Raw genomic sequence first — 18,518 nt, forward strand, 5'->3', positions numbered from 1 at the left:
GCATTTTGCTGATGTTGATTGAAATGGTAATGAAGGCAGTAAGGCCTCTCAAATTCTTCAGTTAGTCACAAAGATGTAATTTACAGGCAGTTAGCAGTGTCACAATTGCATCTGGCTCATCAGCTGCTAAGGACCAGCTAGCTGTGTCTGCAGGGCACGGCTGGCTTGGATTGCAGTGAATCCTGCCTCATCCTTGTATAGCATGTTTGTAGTACGTTTGTTGACTTGCTAAAGTTGGGACCAGCAAAAAAAGACCCTAATAGTCGTTTTAGCAGATATCAGATTGGTAGAAGCACGTTTGCAATTCTTTTTCCTAAGCCGACTCCTTTCCTTTTGCTGGGCACAGCCCACTGTTCTGCCAAACTCTGCAGTGCTCTGCCTTAACATTCTTGCAATGTTTTCACATCCCGACTATGTCTGTGTCTGGCCTGCTTTGTGCATAAAATCATTTTATCCACATGGCTTATACTCTAATTCGTGTTCTGTTCATTTTACTTCCAGATATCAAAACTGTCCTTTCCCCTGGCCTTGGAAAGCACAATATTGCCTGTTGTAGCCACTCAGAATGTTGTCACAGAGCTAATGGTTTTCTCTCTGTTATGCTAGCCCAAATGTCTGTTGCTTTGCATGCGTTCCCTGACCTCTTTTACTCTGTAGCAACAGCATTTTGTGGTTAAGCTCCCTTCCAAGGCTTCTGATGGTCAGTCTCTACCTTGTCAGTTGTCTCCTAGTCTACCTAGATATTGATTCCCATTTATGATTAACCAACAGTAGTAGTCTCCATTTGCTCCTTGTTACTGTTCCAATGAAATGAGTGATTTAACATTTCATCCTATGCAGTTTGCTCTGGTTGGAAATCCACCCTACAAGTAAGACAGCACTAGCTGGCACTTCAGTTTCTGATGGTTGAACTGGCAACGTCTCGTTGTTTCCACATACTCACACAACTTTCAGTATCCATCCGCGGATATTTGCTATTATCCTTTCTAGACTCCATTTCTAGTTCTTTGGGACACAGACCTCTAAACTGATCTTTGTTCTCCCCTTAGCACGGGGAGAGAAGAAGGGTAAGGGGAAAGGAGATCAGACATCCAAGTTTGGAGTACGTGGGCACAGTGCAACAGAAACGTTTACAAGATTATCACTCTGATTTTGCAAAACTAAAATTGAAATTGAGTCTTTCTGGAATATGTCTATGGTCAACTAACCTCGATTTGTAGCATACCAAGTCCTGCTCATTTTCACCTCCTTACTGTATTTGTCGTGATACTTCTTTGGCAGTAAAGAGACTTGATGTTAGATCTGTATGAAATGGGCTTTTAATAAATTTCATGAAGCAGTAATGTGGCACACAGATAAAGCAGCATGGAACAATTTCAGATTTAAATAAAGAAAATGCTTACGTTCTCAGGAACTTTTTCTTAGTGAAAAAGTCAGACAGAAAGAAATAGAGCTAGAGAGAAATTACCGGGCGTTACATATGAGGTCAGTGGTTCCATTCTGAGTGATGATGAAATAGGGCAAATCCACCACCACTTCTATCTGAAAAGTGTCAGGTCACATCGTTTTCAAAGATGAGAATATAAAATGGAACCTTTCAGAACTGAATTTAAGCTGTTCAGCAGAGGAATGAGACCGCTTGGGGCAGCCTCCTACACTGACAGAGGAATGTTTTCCTCCAGGAACCCACGGGAAAGGACCCATCTTGCCTACCAGAACCCTACTGTCTCACAGGATGGCGAGGCATGCAAAGATAATAGCAGCTCCTCAGTGCCAGGCTTATGTGCACTGCTTCATGGCAGAGGTCTGAAAGCTCACTGATGTCTCTGGTGTAAACTCAGGAGTTTTCTGTGCCACCCTGAGGAGGAGATAGTGCCTGCCTGAGCTCTAAGGCTGTGCAGCCATCATGAATGGATCTCAGGACACGCTAATCTTTTCTACAGAAGATAAATGTATTATCAGGAAAAATTACACTCTCAGAGGGGCTTATCAGCTGATGAAACTTCTTGTCTTGCTCGCAGTTATCTGATTTGTGTGTTACAGAACAATTAGACTGAGGAATCCATCTGCATCTCCGAGGCTTTAAAAACTCTTGTGGTGTTTAAAGAGCAGTAGCCCAGAAATGCCCAAAAATCCTAAAGCTGAAGGGACTGGGGAAGCTGCTGAAGTGCCAAGATTCGTCCCAGGCAGTTCAGGTTTGAGGTGCTCACAAGGCAGTAGCATCCAATCCAGTAAGAATGTGGTTGTTAGGGAAGCACTGCTCTTGTCATTGTCTTCAGTGCATCACTGGGACTGCAGAGTTCCACTTTTGCTACCAGCAGGGCTGTTGGGGCTGCTGGGGCAGCTGAGTGAGGATTCTCAGAACTTTGTGTCTTCAGGCACTGAGGATCCTACCCCGTGGTTTTCCTTTCCAGTCCTGCAGGCTAATGTGTTCCATTGGCAACAGGAATATCGTCTCTAGATGACCTTCCCGCACCTGGTGACTGCGTTTCTAATCATAATTCACACATTTGACCTTCTAACAAGCAGCCTAAGCATTAAAATTGTATGAGCCCTTGGTAAGGGGGGACAGCTAAATGGCTGCAGTAACACTGAAGCTGTGGTGGACCTGAATTATTGATAGAAAGGGAGGTTTTCCTTTCCTTTTAGCTACTGAATAATACATTAAAAGCTGCACAATAAGATTATTTTCATCACTCACATAAATGACTTGTTCAGTATCAAAGAATGAGGAGGACAAATGAAAAGTGCCCTGGGGTGGCAAACATATTACACTTAAAAAATTCATCTTCCAGTGTATTTATTCACTTTGGATCTATTTTCCAACAAATGTTTTGTTTTAAAGGACGCATTAGGGAACATTTCCTATAATTTAGGGACTATGAAGTTAGTTTTGAATTCCTTGCATGTAACTGATTCTGTCAGGGAAGTTTAGCAATAGAGTAAAGCTGATGTGTTCTTTGTTAGTGGGTGCACATGCTAACTTAAACAAAAAATTGCATTTAGGAGTTAAAGGTTCCAGGCAGATTGATTCCTGGATATCTGTTCTTTACGGTTGTTTTGGTTTTGAATACCTCATTATTCCTATGCGCTGTATGCAACACTGAGATGTCGCCATCTGCGTAGCATTATGGATGTATTGAGTTTGTTCAATTTTGCTTTTCCTATTTAGCCTGATTGCAGTAAAAATAACCCTTATGTAAGTGTTTGCAAGAATTGATAGTCTGTTTGGCTTCCGACACTGCCTGGGGCTATTAGACCTCCTGGCTGGTTATTAATGTACCCAGCAAGAGTCCCATTGCAGATTTCTGTTAATCAGCAGCATTCTTACTGCAGGCATTAGACCATGGCTGCCCTGAATGGTGAGTAGATCGCTGCTCTACATTGCCACTTGTGCTGCTCTCCCACAGGGCTGCGTGTTGTTGACTTTGAACTGGACGGCTCCTTTTCTATCAGCTTTGAACTTACTTCAGCACAGACTCAGCAATATCTGTTAGGCTGCCTGGGCAGCTTTCTGTTTATATCCCTTTGGAAACAATTTTGGAAAGAGAAAGAAAGAGAAAGTTTCTTTAAACTGAAATCATTCAAATTCATTTGTTACAAGCACTGTGGGAAAGTGACACTTCCAAAATAGCGTGTTTCCCTTCTTCTGTTCATAGTTTCTTAGTAAAAGAGCTAAGAAGAGCACAGCTATGAGTATTACCTCAGGTAAGTATCTTCAAATGCTATGTATTGATTTAGAACCCTCTCAAATCACTTGAATGATTTCCATGGATTTTAGACAGTCTTTAGAATATCTGCTTTTGGGAGGCTTTCCATTTAATACTGCAAATTTCAAAGAATCATAGAATCACAGAATGGCCTGGGTTGAAAAGGACCACAATACTCATCCAGTTCCAACCCCCTGCTATGTGCAGGGTCGCCAACCACCAGACCAGGCTGCCCAGAGCCACATCCAGCCTGGCCTTGAATGCCTCCAGGGATGGGGCATCCACAGCCTCCTTGGGCAACCTGTTCCAGTGTGTCACCACCCTCTGGGTGAAAAACTTCCTCCTAATATCCAACCTAAACCTCCCTTTTCTTATTTTAAAACCTTGATACTTTTTAGCAGCCACACAGGCTCTATCCTTACACACCTTCAGCGGATGCAGAGTAAGCAACATCAATGCACTTCTCAACACAACTTTCTGGACAACTCAGCCTTCTAACTATCCAGCTTCAATCCCCACGTGTGTCCAGATCACAAGTTCTCAGCAGGACTGTCAAGATTTGATAAATGTTGTGTTGCTGGAGTCTCTCTGGTGAGAGGAGCCACACTGAGTTCAGTGTGAGTAGCCTGCAAAGTGTCTATCCAAGGGTATAACAGAAACATGTACCACTGACCTACTTAGCAATGAAAGTCTCCATATTCCATTATTGATGAGCTGATCTGCTTAAAGCCCTCCTTGTTGTGCACACTATGTTCAGTGCTGGGGAGATTCCAACAGTTCTTTCATTTCTAGACTCATGTAATTAGAATCTCTGTGCTTTATCGTCCGACATTTCCATCCAGTGGGACACGTACAGATGAAATACGTGGGCTGAGTCAGAATTCGGTATTGCCATTGTATGTTTCTTTCTTAAAGACAAGGCACTGCAATAGGACATGCTTTTCTTCTCAGTCGCCTCTGATGAGCTAAAAAGGCAGGAGAAGGAAGTCCTCCTGGGCTATGCTTAGCAGTGTCTGTGACATACAGACGACAGTATGTCTGCACTGAGCGAAGTTATTCAAGTATTACAACTTTGTTATTTAGGAACTGACTGTATGGCTGTACGGGTTTAACTTAATAGCAGTCTCTTAGAAAAACAGGAAGGAGAGACAGTGAGTCAGTCCAGGATACATCCTGGTAAACACTTCAGGGTAGGCAAAGGGAAAATGCTCAAATTATTCCATTGAGCTTCATAACATCTATGTTCCTGCCAAGGTGAATAGCTGGCATTGCCATTGACAGGGTACGACAGGTCACCAGTGCTGTGAACTACAGAGCAGATCTTATGCTGTGACATGAGGGGGATCTGTTGAAGGAAAATGAATGCCTGCTGCAGGCGCCAGCAGAGCACTGAGCTATGCCATCCCTGGGTTTTCTGCTAGGAGAAAACCTCCACAATAAGTTAGATATGCTGCAAACCCTGCAGTGTTTTAACACACCTCATTTTCAGACACTATTCCTTTCTTTTTCTTATGCTCAATATTAAACACACTACTCCTGAGTGAAGACTGGCAGGTCTTTCTGTTAACAGTTATTACCATGAGCCTGGTATGCATCCAGGCAGATCTGCTTAGGCAGTGATGACAATCAGGCCAGGCACTTCTTGTGCTGCTGGGCTACTCTAAAAGCAGCCACAACCCAGAGGTAAATGCACACATAGAAGCACAAATGCGTTGTGCATTGTATCCTACAGTAGCACATGAGCTGTACCAGCACTGCACTGAATGGGAGAGAGGGAAGTTCTGTGTCATCTTTTCTTCTGTTTCAGTCATCAGTGCAGGCTGCTCTAAAGGCTTTCTTGTTTCAGATCTTATAGAGTTGCTCTGCCAACTGGAGATCAGCCAGCATCAATGTGCGACCCAGAAATGTTGCAGTTCTTTGATAACGCTGTTGCATGAATGTTTTTTCTCAGCCCTGGGAAACATATTCCCTTTTCACGAAGGCAATTTTTGGAGAGAGGATCCCGGATTTCCAGTCTTTAATCACACCTAAGAATCTGATCCACCATTTTCTTGATCCCCATTACAGCTGCTCATCCACCACTTTTTCAAAGGATGTTGAGTTGCTGACCTGCTTTCATCCCATAACCACAGCACAGGCTGTTTTGTTGTCCCTCCCCACAATTGTCCAAAAATTAGGACACGGTCTATTGTAACTTGCATGTCCTTTAAATTATGTGAGTATAGAACGGGTTGGACTATCTGGGAAATTAACTCCAAGGGTTCCCTACCACAATAAGACCAGCTGAATACATCGTTCTTTTTGCTCCTCCTGGGGAAGGGAAGCACTATTGATAAAAGCAGATGATTAACACGTTAGCATTTGTGTTTGGTTAGCATTTGTGTTTGGTAAGCATTTGTATTCTTGCAGATGAATCAATTAAAAGATCATTACATTCTAAAAGCATTATCTACAGAATATATGGACATTCTGTTTTATTTAAAAGATGAAAAGTCACTCCTTAGGAATCATAAATGAATGATCTCTTATGTTTTCAAGTTCTCATTTTCATCCCCTAAAGAAACTCACTTAGGAGATTAGCAGGGCACAGCAGGAAGGGTTTTTTTTCAGTATTTTGTCACAATAAGACCATGTGAAAACAATCTATGAATGATACAGAAATGGTGAAGAGGGAACTATTCGTTATGTCATAGAACACAGGGCATAACAGGCTCCCAGACATTGATCAGGCAGTTGATGTAAAGTAGAATTCAATAGCAGAAAATGTCACAGAGGCCAAAACGATGTATTGGTTCAAAATGAGATGAAGTAGATACGGAAAATATATCTTTGTTATGTCCAGTGGCATAAATATTACTTGCCTTTAGCTTAGATATCTTACTACCACTGAATGCCAAAGGATGAGGAACAGAAGAGTATTTGGTTTGCTTTTATTTGCCCTACTTTTATTTTCTTTCATAAGCATTCTGTCCTAGTCCCTGCTGGGGAGTGAATGGGGCTTTCATCTGATCTGATACGGATGCCTTGCATATTCATATAAATGCAGCTGTTCAGAGTGTCAAACTGTCACTGTGTCTTTTCTCTCACTCATAAGAACAGAATTCCTCAGAAATATGCTTGAATTATGAAAGGTGTGAGTTCAGCTTTGTGAGAGGCTGCAAAGAGGTTCCCAAATATTACTGTGTGCATTGCAATGCTTCGCAACAAACTGAATTGAAGCCTTTGTGCCTCACTCGTCTGTAAGAACCACTGAAGTGAACCTCACTGAAACCACAGTTGGGCTGAGCAGACTTTATCCAGATTTGCAATGTTAGTAAAAGCACACAGATTTTTAAGCATTTTCAGTTTTTTCCCAGGACATAAAAGGCCCAGATTTCCAGGAACCAGTGAAGGATATCATTTACTGCACTTTGTGTTCTTAGGTATTCATGCCCATGGAGATCTGATTATGAAACAGCACTAAGTTATAAGTTAATGGAGAGTTCAGAGTTGCGTCTTCAAAAGGCATTTGGTGCTCGTGTACCAAACAGAAGGAACTAATCCCTGCCAGCGATCCCTTCCCATCTTCACAAATGGTGTTTGAAAAAAAGTCTTCAGCCCTTCAAGCAAAATCAGCTCCGTTGCTACCAAGCTGTGGTTGCTGGATATTCTTCCCTAACTGCTAAGCTATTTCCTACAAAATGTCAGGAATCTCCTGTCTGAAAGCATAGCAACGCAAGGCGTTTAACATTAACATCACTTTGATAGTAATCAGACCCTGAGTTGACATACGGATTGTCTTCCTGTATGATAGAGAAAGCTTCCTTTGTGATGGGATATGTTTTCCACTGTGGCTCAATAGGCACTGGGCTGTTATTCACAGTTCTGTTGTGCCCACTTTAAATTGTTATGCCTTCATTTAATTCTAGTGCTAAAGTGGATTGCTGGGTGATATGAGACATAATATGCTGTTAGATGAAGTTTATTGATTTGTATTCTGTACATGATTGCCTTATTAGATGAAAACACTTTTTTCAGATTTCCTGGAATGATGACATTCAATGACTACTGAAACATCACATGCCCTCAGGTCACCTTGACAGTCAGTTGCTCTCTCTGCTTTGGGCAGAAAGAAGATCTGGAAGTCCCCTCCTGGAAGTCCTGCAGCTTTGCATCCAAACAACATACAAGGGAAGACAAAGGAAGGTGGATAAGGAACTGCTCTCTCTGCAACCTCTTTCCTGAGGCTAGACATGAAGTTAATGCTGCTTCTAGTAATGTTATCTTCAGATCTGCATCTCTTCCCCTCATGCAGAAGAGAATCAGTGCTAAGAAGGGTGAAAGAGGAAGAAGAAACATGGCAACAATGGGGAATTCTGAAGGGGTTGGGTCTGAAAATTGAAATAAAGAAATTTCCCCATCCTAATGGAGAATGCTCAGGGTATACAATTGCCAAAGAGCAGTTTTCCTACAGAAGGATTGCTTTTACTGAACTGTTTTGTTGTTGCTTTGTTGTTGTTGCTATTGTTTGTTTGTTTGTTCGCAGACCAGTGGGAAAGCCATTCTAGAAGTTGGTTAGGAATCCTGTCTATTCTCTGAACAGTGAATAGCTTGGTGAATGGGGTTGTAAACAAACTCATCTGTTCTGAATGCTCTCCCAATTTAAAATACCTTTCCATAGCATTTTTCAAAAGCTTCATGAATAATTAAAAATAAACTAATAGGAGAAGGTCAGTGTTAATTTATTAAGCCAGTAATTCTTGCAACTCAACATTAAGAGGCGGCAGTTCATTGCTAACAATGCTACTGTTGTCTGAGTCCTTCTAGGCAAAGAACCAGAAAACATTTCAGATCTAATTGGAATCTACATGAAGCATTCATTCTTTCAACACATGTAGCATCCCATCAGAAATCAGTGACTGACAGTGCATGTGTTGGTAGAACCAGCCCAAAAGACTAAGCAAGTCAGCTCCGCAGTTCTTGGGCCATAGTGCCCCTTCTGTCTCACATGTATGAAGAAACAATGCGACGGCTGGGCTGTGAGGAAGGTTGTGGAAGGATGGTACGTGACCTGTACACTGTAGGGAGCAGTGATTTGTGGTAAATCTCTGCATGAAGTCGGAGGTGACCAGCAGATTTGTGATTGCCATTAATGCTCCACGATCTCTGATAGGTGTTCACTCACACTGTTGATTAAGCAGGCTGTGCACGCAGGGCTAGCCATGGTGCCTTGTGATGGCAGTGTGTGGAATGGTGCTGTGCCTGGTGTGCTACCCCAGAATGTAGCTTTGTCTGAAGTTCTGAGCTCCTACAGCACATCAGGCCAAATGGAAGCTGTTCCATACAAAACATTTTGGTCCCACTGCAATGCCCTCCTGAGAGCCCATATTATCCATATTATTCCACTATCCAAGTCTTCCCAGCCCATTAAAAAGTCCCAAGAATGGAGAGCTGCAGCACCTGGAAGGAGCATATGCAGGAAAGAGGTACATGACTTTAAACATAAAACCACAGAAGTGCCCATAGGAGAGCTAACTCATGCAGCATAGGTTGCTTTTTTTTTAAAGACTATAGAGGTTAAAACATTCCTTTGACTTCCTCCCTCAGTGCTGGCTCAGCTACACCAATGTTCACACAGTGGAAGTGGTCTGGACACCACCTCCATTTTGGAGCTGTAGTGGAGGCTTACTGAGTTGCCAAAAAAAGGCCATTTGGCTCACAGCATTCATCCCGCCCTAGCCACATGGCACTGGTTTGCAGGTGACTGTCCCTGGTTTGCTTGGTTCTCCGTGCAGGGGAGGAGTAACCCATCTGTTCTGTCATGGTCACCTGTTGTTATCCCATAAGTCTTTTCTGGGTGGCAATAGAAAAATAAGTGGCTTTATAGGGTGTTCCTCCATGAAATTGGTTTCCCTTCTCAAGAAATTGTCTCTAAAGCTTAAAATACATTACCAGGACACTTGTCATGATTTATTCTTTACTGCTGACTTTCAACATAAAGATTTGAATGCTTGCCATATGAAAAATCCTAATTATTGTCTACGTCCAGCCTGGTGAGTTCATTTGAAATCCTTTGTTTTCCATTCCTTTTTGTAGAATGTAAGGTACAATATTAGCTAAAGAAACTGAGAAATTGTTTGTTTCTTCATTTGTTTTTGCCATCCCTGTCTCACAGTCTGGGCAACTTCAAAGTACAATCACCTGCCTACTCAAAGAGAAGCCAAAAAGGGCTGAGGTCCCTCTGCTAGTCAGGACTGAGTCAGTAATTGTTACTATCCAATACCATTAAAACCTTTTTTTTGTTGTTGTTGCTATTTCTTTAGCTAGTAAAGGAAGATAACAGAACTCCTGACATATTACAGCTCAGCTTAGGGAAGAATCCTGCCCTACTGAGCGTACATGTGGTGAGGACTGCTGACATTGATTTCTGAGGAAAATCCTGCAGGTCTCAGGAGTAGTTTCCTGTCACTTTACTGGTCATTAGGCTGAAAATGAACTGCAGGACTTGGCCCCACAAACATACAGCTTTCCTAACAGGCAGTTAAGGCACTGACAGGAAGGGCAGGAATGGGAGAGGTGTTAGGGTAGACAATAGTGGCTGATGAATACTAGAACTATTCTAGAAGGAAAAAGGTAACCAGAAGGGTGGAACTGCCCTTTTTTGGTTATGACTTCTAGAGTTTTTGGAGGGCTCAGAAGAGAACTCTTCAGCTTGGTGTTCTGGGGTTACTACCAGTCCCTAAAATATTACAGCACCGCTGGTAAAACAGCTGAGAAAATAAAGTAGAAAACATCCATTTTTCCAATGAAACAAAGAAGTAGGAAAATAGAAGTAATAAATGAACAGTCAATATTTAGAATAAATGTTGTTGAGATAAATGAAAGTTGCCTGGTTTTAGGACTTCTTTTTAAAGGCTGCTTCATCAATGGATATTTTTTTAATGTTCAGTGGCTACATGGCCCTTTCATTAAGTAAGTTTGAGACATGCTGCAATAGACGCTGGTTTAACTTGAGAAGCTCTAAGTTACTCAAGCATTTTATGTTCCTGTATAATCTAATGACTATGTGATTGAATTACTGTGGGTCATGGGCATTACAATTTCAATATACATTGATGGGAACACTGCCTTTACCTTTTCTAATGCAAAAGTATAAACTCCAGTGCTTAAGGGAGCAATAGTAGTTTCTAAAACACTGCAGTAGGCAGTGGGGTTGGCTTTTAGAGCCTTTCTCCTTATTATTACTTGCTTAGAGCTCGCACTAATCCAGCCTTACCTGAATTTCTACCTTGATTTTAGACTTCAGTCCTACCAAAGAAGTACTATACAAATATCTCCTAAGGGCACTAGGCTACGTAAAATACTGTTAGGAATGTTAGAATACCTTTCATTTGACGGAGTTATCAAAGTGGGTTCATTTCATTGAGGATGCTTTATCATCGCTTCAAAGAGACTTGCCTAGAACTTTCTGGAGGGAGAAGGAAGAGCAAAGGAGCGTAGTGGGACACCTACATTCCTACAGTTCCTTCTGAACTTCAAAATCACAGACCTAAAATCCAAAACCGAGGTCTCTCTGTGGATGCATTTTAGCCTGGATTAAGTCAGAATGTGGAAACAACTCTTGAATGTAAATACTGCCACTTTTTTTCCCTGCTGTATTTCTGAGGAAGGGTGGTGTATCAGGATATTCATTTCAGTTGTATGTTTTCTTTCTTTCTTAATGTCTGAACATGTGTATATCTCTATAACAATTCATAATGCAAACCCCTCACGTTTCTGTCATTCTCAGCATACAGCTCTCAACCTGCAATAACTGTCATTTTTAAATGAATCCCATCCATGCTTAATTTGTGTTTCAAGGATAGCACTCAACCATGCAGTCTAGCCGCCAGTCCCTTTTAATAAACACCAAAGGAAATCTAACATACCTTTCCCTAACAGACTTTTTCATTAGCTTTATTACATGTTTTTTAAGTCAAGCAGCTTTTGAACTGCGAAAAAAATCTAAGGACGTCTTTACATTTCTAAGTATGATTCATCAGATGTCCCAAATTTTTACAAATTATAGTTGAAGAGCACTCATGAGAGCTGAGATGATTCAAGCGCTGCCTTGTTACTAATTGAAGCTTTAAGAAAGTAGCAAAAAAAATATATCCTTAAATTGCAAGCCTGCTGCTTCCTGCTGTCTTTTTGCTGAGTTACTTAGCAAGCTACATCCAAATCCTCAGCCACTCCTGCAAGCTAACCTCACCAACTAAACCCACTCTGAAAACACTCAGCTGTTCCTCGGGAAGATGTGAAATTTTTGGTTTGGTGGTGGTTTTTTTTTTGTTGTTTTTTTTTTTTTGCAAAATGTATTCTGTAGGTGGTTCGATCACCGTCTTAATTATAACCAGGTCTGAGGGAGTTGGTCGCTATAGCAACAGTCCATTTAGTGCTTTTTAAGAGGAAAACCCAACTTGCTTGAGTGTTTGAGGGAAGACAGAATGAAAGAGGAAGGGAGATTGAGCTTGCTTTTCTCTAAGCCACAAACTGCAGCACCCTCTGTTTAAAGCAGGCATGCGGGGGAGCAGCTTCCATTTCCTCAATGGTTGCCATGCTGCTGACAGGCTCCCTTGGCTCTCTGTATAAAATACAACCTTCCCTGATTTCAGAAATGCAACTGCACCGGGGCTAATTAAGGATAACACCTCACTGAGTATTTCCTAAATGTGCAGATGGAAACAGGAGGCACAATCTCCGTAAAAAAGCTGGAGCTGGGGAAATGTGTGATGCAGTGTCTTGTCCAGCATGTGTCCTGCTGCACAGAAGCCTCCACCTCTGTCCTTACTGAAGTCAGGGGGAATTTGGTGTCAGCTGATTCCTCTGCAAGCTCCTCCTGGGTTGTGTATCAGCCTTTGATTCAGTGGAAAGGAGTTGTTTTCTTCAGAGTGCCTGGTATGGTGCTCTGCTTTGGTGCTAGGAGAAAAACAACGCTGATAACACACCGATGCTTACAGCTGCTGCTAAGCAGTGTTGTACAGCGCCAAGGCTGTTCTCAGCAAAGGGCCCAAGGAGCTGGGAGGGAACAGAGTGAGGACAGCTGACTTGACCTGGCCAAAGGGATATTCCATACCATGTGACATCATGCAGAAGGAGTTTTGAAGGGGGTGGGAGTTCATCTCACGCTCTGCCACTGCTCTAGGTCTAGATGGGCATCGGTCGGGGGGTGGTGGGCAATTGTTTGTGCTTCACTCATTGTATACATACATATATATTTGTATATACACATAGTCATAACTATTATCCTTTTCCTTTTCTCTATCATAGCAAATAGATTTATCTCAGCTTGGGAGCTTTACTTCATTTTTTCCCAGTTCCCCCATCCCAATTCCCCCATCCCACTGGAAGGGAGGAGTGAGTGAATGACTGTGTGCTGCTGAGCCACCTGCTGGGTCACACCACAGCAGTATCACAGATCCAAAGCCACTGAGGCTTTGTTCCCCTCTCGTGGCTTAAGATAGAAAAATATACTAGGGGGACAAAAATCCTTAATCCTGCCAAATCTTAGGTTGTGATGCTTCCCTCCCCATCACCGTCAGTTACTGCCCATACCTTGGGCAGTGTGACCAAAGCACTGACCCACTGTTTTGAAGCTGCTGTTGGAGTTATCAGAGCTTTTGGAAGCATAGCACTGGGGGTGCTGTGCAAGCCTGCATATTTTGACAGCATACTGAACGCTTGATTTTCATTTTGAGCATAATGATTTACAACTTGCTGAGGTTCTGTAGGCTCAGCACATCTCCTTTGCAGGGCGAAGCAGAGAGGAGAGAGGAGCTCTGGCTCGTGCAGCCTTGCTAGAGCAAAGGGCCAGTTCTAAATCATGGCTTTGCTTCCACTGTCACACAGCTCTCCCCGCTGTCCCCACTCATCAGACTCAGCCACTGAGGTGGGGATGCAGAGTTCTTATTTGCCTGGGGAGGAGACTTTGTCCACTTGAGTGGGGTTTTGTGCTCCTGGGGGTGCAGAGAATTGTTGGGGAAGAATAATGATCTTGAGGAGGTGCCAACTCTGCAAGAAGTTGGGAAGGGGTTTCGTGGTAGGTGGGGCCCACCAGGAGAGAGCAATGGGAGCAGTGGTAAAGAGTTGAGTCTGTAGTGGGAAAGAGTTGAGTCTGTGTGGAGCAGCTTGCGAGGAAATTTTTTGTGAAGGGGAAGCAAGTAAATTTGGAGAGGAAGGTAGTACAGTTAGTTATGGTTGCTGGAGAGTGTGCAGACCAGTAAAATCTGCGTTCTCGTGCCATGTGCTCTTTGTGAAGGGAGAATCATTCAATCAGAAATAAGGATAAAGAGGACCTTTCCTTTTCTCGCATCTCCGGTAATCTCTGCTCCTTGACCCACACACTCACGTTTTCCCCTTGGATGTTGGAATCACCCTGAAGGAAGAGGAGAACTTGCTGGCTGCAATCCCATGGTGTCATTTGTGCAACCGTCACCACCAGCTGCCACTACTGCTAAGTGCCACGGGATCTTTTAAGGTCTACCTCAATGGGCATCCCACAGAGCTTGAAGAGAGAGGCTTAGATTTGATGGCGTACTCAGCGGGAAGAATCGAACATACAGCACTTCTTCGCTCCTCCCTCTGGCGAGCTGTGTTGCTGTCCAAGAACTGGGAACTACTTTCTCACCTCCAAATGTTGTAAATGAAATGCAGTGCCCCTGATTCTAATGCCATAAGACAAGTGCCACACCAGATGCACACAGCCTAGCATTCCTTGAAGAGCTGAGGAGGAGAAGGCTCAAACCAAAAGAGCCTTCCTCTGATGGGAAATGGTGCTCGTTTGGGGTACTCCCTTAAGAGAGTTTGTAGTCAGAGAAGGGCGGCTCACTGTGCAGCTCCCCATGCTACTTTTCATTTGCACTATCCTACATCAGCGGAGCTTCACGCCTTTCACTGTGACAGCCAATGTTTTGCTCTTTTCCCTACCTTTATATCTTCCTGTGCATCGCAGCAAAATGGAAGGGAAGCAAATTTTCTTCAGAATGACGCAATCTGACTCATTCATTAAAACAAATGGGACAATATTTGGCCAAATTTCAAGCAGACGCTATAAGGTCAAGAACTTTTGTAGCCAAAACCTGACTCATATTTTTGCAGTTGTGTCACACCCTGAACAAGCAGTTAATGTGTTTGCACTCTGCCTTGTCTTCTCCCCCTTTCTCACACAGACACGCTGCCTGTTTCCTATGCCCCATCCCTCACCCATGTGCTCATAGAAATGCTCTCCTTTTCTTTCCCTTCCATCACCATCCCCCTCAAGATCTCAAATGTGAGGCTGAAGGAGACAGGGAGCCAAATTCTGCTCTCAGTGCTAAATCTGGGAATCATTCCCCCGGCTTCATATTTATGCTAATGCAAAAAAAAGATGAGAATTTAGCTTTCTGTACTGTTGTCAACAGGGGAAAAATAGAGTCCCTATAAGACTGTATCCATAGAAACCATCCTGCTGCAATAGCGAGTAAAGCAGCAAATCAATCTCTTCAGTTTTAAAATGAAACCCATTTAACAACATTACAGTGCATCTGCTGTTGAAGAGATCATCTGTGCTGATAACTCTGTTCAAAAACCATTCTGTACCATATAAGCTGGCATGAATATTTCTTCAGCCTGACAGAATTCAGATTTTGGGTAGAGTAAGCATTGATGGGAAAGACCCGTGAAGACAGGACAATGAGACAGAGCCAAGTCCAGCAGCAACAGTGTTTAATGAGAGAGAAAATTGTTCAATTTAGCATTTAGCCCAAGTATCTGGGCACATGGTGCCTGACACTTCAGTGTGTCAGCAGAGGCAATGACCTGTCCCCTCTGCCTCCCTGCCCTGTGGTTATGTGGGACCATGTTTGACAAACATTTTAACTTTTCAATGCATTTGTCTGAATGGGAGAGTGTGCGTGTGTGTGTGTGTGTGTGTGTGTGTGTGTGTGTGTGGTTGGTGGACTGTCAGATGAGATTTCAATAGCTGCCTCAGTGCAAGACAATCCGGGCAGACCACATTAGAAAGGTGTGTGTTTCGGAGCCAGAGGCGCTGCCAACGCAGCACATGTGCTGGCTGTCTCTGCATTTTATTGCTTTTACCTTTCATTCTGTCAGACCTGGGAGAGGACCCCTCTTCTATGCCATGGAGGATGCACGGGAATATACAGATGTACTACTCCAGGCTGCGGACGTGTTACTGTGTGCTGAGGGATTTTGCCTTCATTTTTTTTCTCCAGTTGAGAAATCTCTGTGGACGTTTTGAGAAACATTACTGCTGTTTATGAGAGAATTGCCCATCTGCAGAGGAGGCACAGTTCTGCATTGTCTTTTAGCTGAGCCCAAATCCCGCAGCCTCCGCCTTTCCTACGCTTTGCAGATTGAGGATATCTGTCTAGCAGAAATGCAGCCTTATTTTAGACAAAGGGGATAAAATCGAACCGGGGACAACTAAAAAGCATCACAGAAACTGCCTAGGCTGTGAGTAGCCCTTTTGTTGGGGAGGATCGGATACACATTCTTGTGTCACTTTGCAGCGTCGCTGCTGAATCTCAGTCCCTTGATAACAGCAATCACATACGCTGTCTCCTTTCATCTACAGCTGCCCTATATATTATGGCAATCCCTCTTTGATGGAAAGTTATCTATTCTTTTCTGACCCGAGGGCAAGGTTATTTCAATACACTCCATTTAGTGCTATCACTGAAACACATCCAAAAGCATCAACCGGTGCATAATGGGGCTGCTCAGCATCTGAATGAAATGAGAGCACGTAGCGAGGGGAGCACACGTGCTTTTTGCTGCTCTGCCATTTCTACCAGGGAATGGAAGATGCATTTCACACCACCTTGTGTGGTAGAAATGGCTCTGTGGTTGGAAAGACTGAGATTTTCGCAGTCAAGAAAAGAGATCCAAACACACTACTTTAAGACAGGGCTCCTTTGGTGAGGCTGAAGAGTTTCCTACTGGAAAGCAACTAGCTGAAAAGAACAGACCACAACATGATTTTCACAGCCAATAATTGCACACATTCAGGAATTCTACCCACATTGAGGGATGAACCATATTCACTTCCTCAGTCCTACCATTTCTATATTGAAGAAGGATATTTCTGCCATTCAATGAACTTTTTACCAATGTCTCCTTAACCCTTCTGTCTCCACATATAACGATGCTATTTACTATCAGAGTTCAAATTCCTGGTCAGATCAAACATGACGCTTTTGCAAATTTCTGTCTAAAAAAGGAGAAGCGGAAGAAGAGCTCAGACTGGCACTTCTTGTGCTGTTGTTCACCAAGGGGAGCAGCCCAGGGGACAAGGTGCAGCTCAGGGAAACCCTGCACACCAATTGGAGCAGAGAGGGTGGGTGTGTTTGTTCCTGTGGGTGCAAAAACGTGAAGATTGGGTGACAATACCCAGAGATTTGAATGGCTTTTGACATCAGGCTTTCCCCTACCTGTGATAAATGGCAAGAAAGTTGACCTCCCCCACCATGAGAGTCCATTGGAGAAGCAGCGCTGCTTATGCAGCATTTGCTCTGAGGGCCAAAGCAGGGTGCCAGCTGTGGCTCTGGCTCTGGCTCTGCAAAGCAGTGAACCTCAGAGCACTCTTCATGCATAAGCTCCTGGGGTTTGCACAGTCACGTCCAGAGTAGGAGTGCTCCTTGATGATGCCCGTCTCCATGGATTCAGACTTGATTCCATGTTTGCATGCTGCCCATTGTACACCACCACCCCCATGGGTAAGGCAAAGACCCCTTCTGAAAATAAACAAGACTTCCAGCAGACCCGTAGGCCGTCTGGTAGTGGAGGCAGGCGAGAAGACACTGGGCTGGAAAACTCAGTCACGTGGCAGTGCTTCTATCTGTCACCACAGCCATTTCTTTTGACAATGTTAAATGCTGTTTTAATTATCGTGTAAACACATTTTCTGTAAGAAATCTGTAACAAACAGCAAGCTGGTAGTGCAATGTTTCCCTGGGATGAGACCTTTTCTTAGAGCTGCTTTACAAATACACAGATCCCATCTATATTTTAACACGCCATTCATTTTACCACTAGAGAGACCTCTACCACAAACCAGCATACCCCTCTTGGACAAAAGAATTATCTTCTCTCTGGACTGTGCTGACAGCACACGAGCTGTGTGCCATTCCTGGCGCTGCAGGTCCGAGCACTGACACAGTGCAGCCCTGGCCGTGCTCTGCCCGCTCCTGGTGCGTTCTGTGCTTTCCATCCACTCGCTGCCATGCAGCAGCACCCTGTGCACCAATGCAATAAACTGCAACTTTTGGGCCCATACGCAGTAGCAGCTGTGACCACCAACTGCTGGACGTGTAACTGTGACTATGCCTCAGTGAGGGCTACTGAAGACTGACAATCTGCAGAGACTCCTAAAACCCTTCTCCCGTGTCTTGGGAGATCTGAGTGGTGAAGGGCACTCTCATGAAGATGTATGAAGCAAAGTGCATGGCTAAGTCTCCCTAGGTTTGAAATTGCCAGGATGCTTCGGGCTCATGCAGAGACAAACACCGTCCTTCTTGTTTTCTACTGCTTGAGAAGCCTTTGGAGATGCCAAGGAGCAGCCACAGTGCTGTGAGCCAGGGCCAGCTGTGTTCCCTGGGTCCCCCTGTGCTGTTTCTTACTGCTGCCCCAGCCATTCCCCATCTCCCAACACCTCCTCCAAAGGCACCTTTTCAGCATGCAGCTGGTTGGTCAGATTGGTCCCCATGCTATGGAAGTGTGGCCCAGTTTTTAAGTTATCGTTAGGGAGGAAGAGCATTTTGTGACTTGGTGGTGAAAGCTCATGCCAAGTGC

General features: G+C 43.7%; 1 protein-coding gene across 3 annotated transcripts in view; it reads right to left on the bottom strand.

The window, feature by feature from the left end:
- The window catches only part of AMER3 (APC membrane recruitment protein 3), a 35,206-nt gene that overhangs the window by 7,418 nt on the left and 9,270 nt on the right, over positions 1–18,518 (bottom strand). The window lies entirely within an intron of this gene.

Source organism: Gallus gallus, chromosome 9, assembly GCF_016699485.2.
Source record: "Gallus gallus isolate bGalGal1 chromosome 9, bGalGal1.mat.broiler.GRCg7b, whole genome shotgun sequence".
NCBI lineage: Eukaryota > Metazoa > Chordata > Aves > Galliformes > Phasianidae > Gallus > Gallus gallus.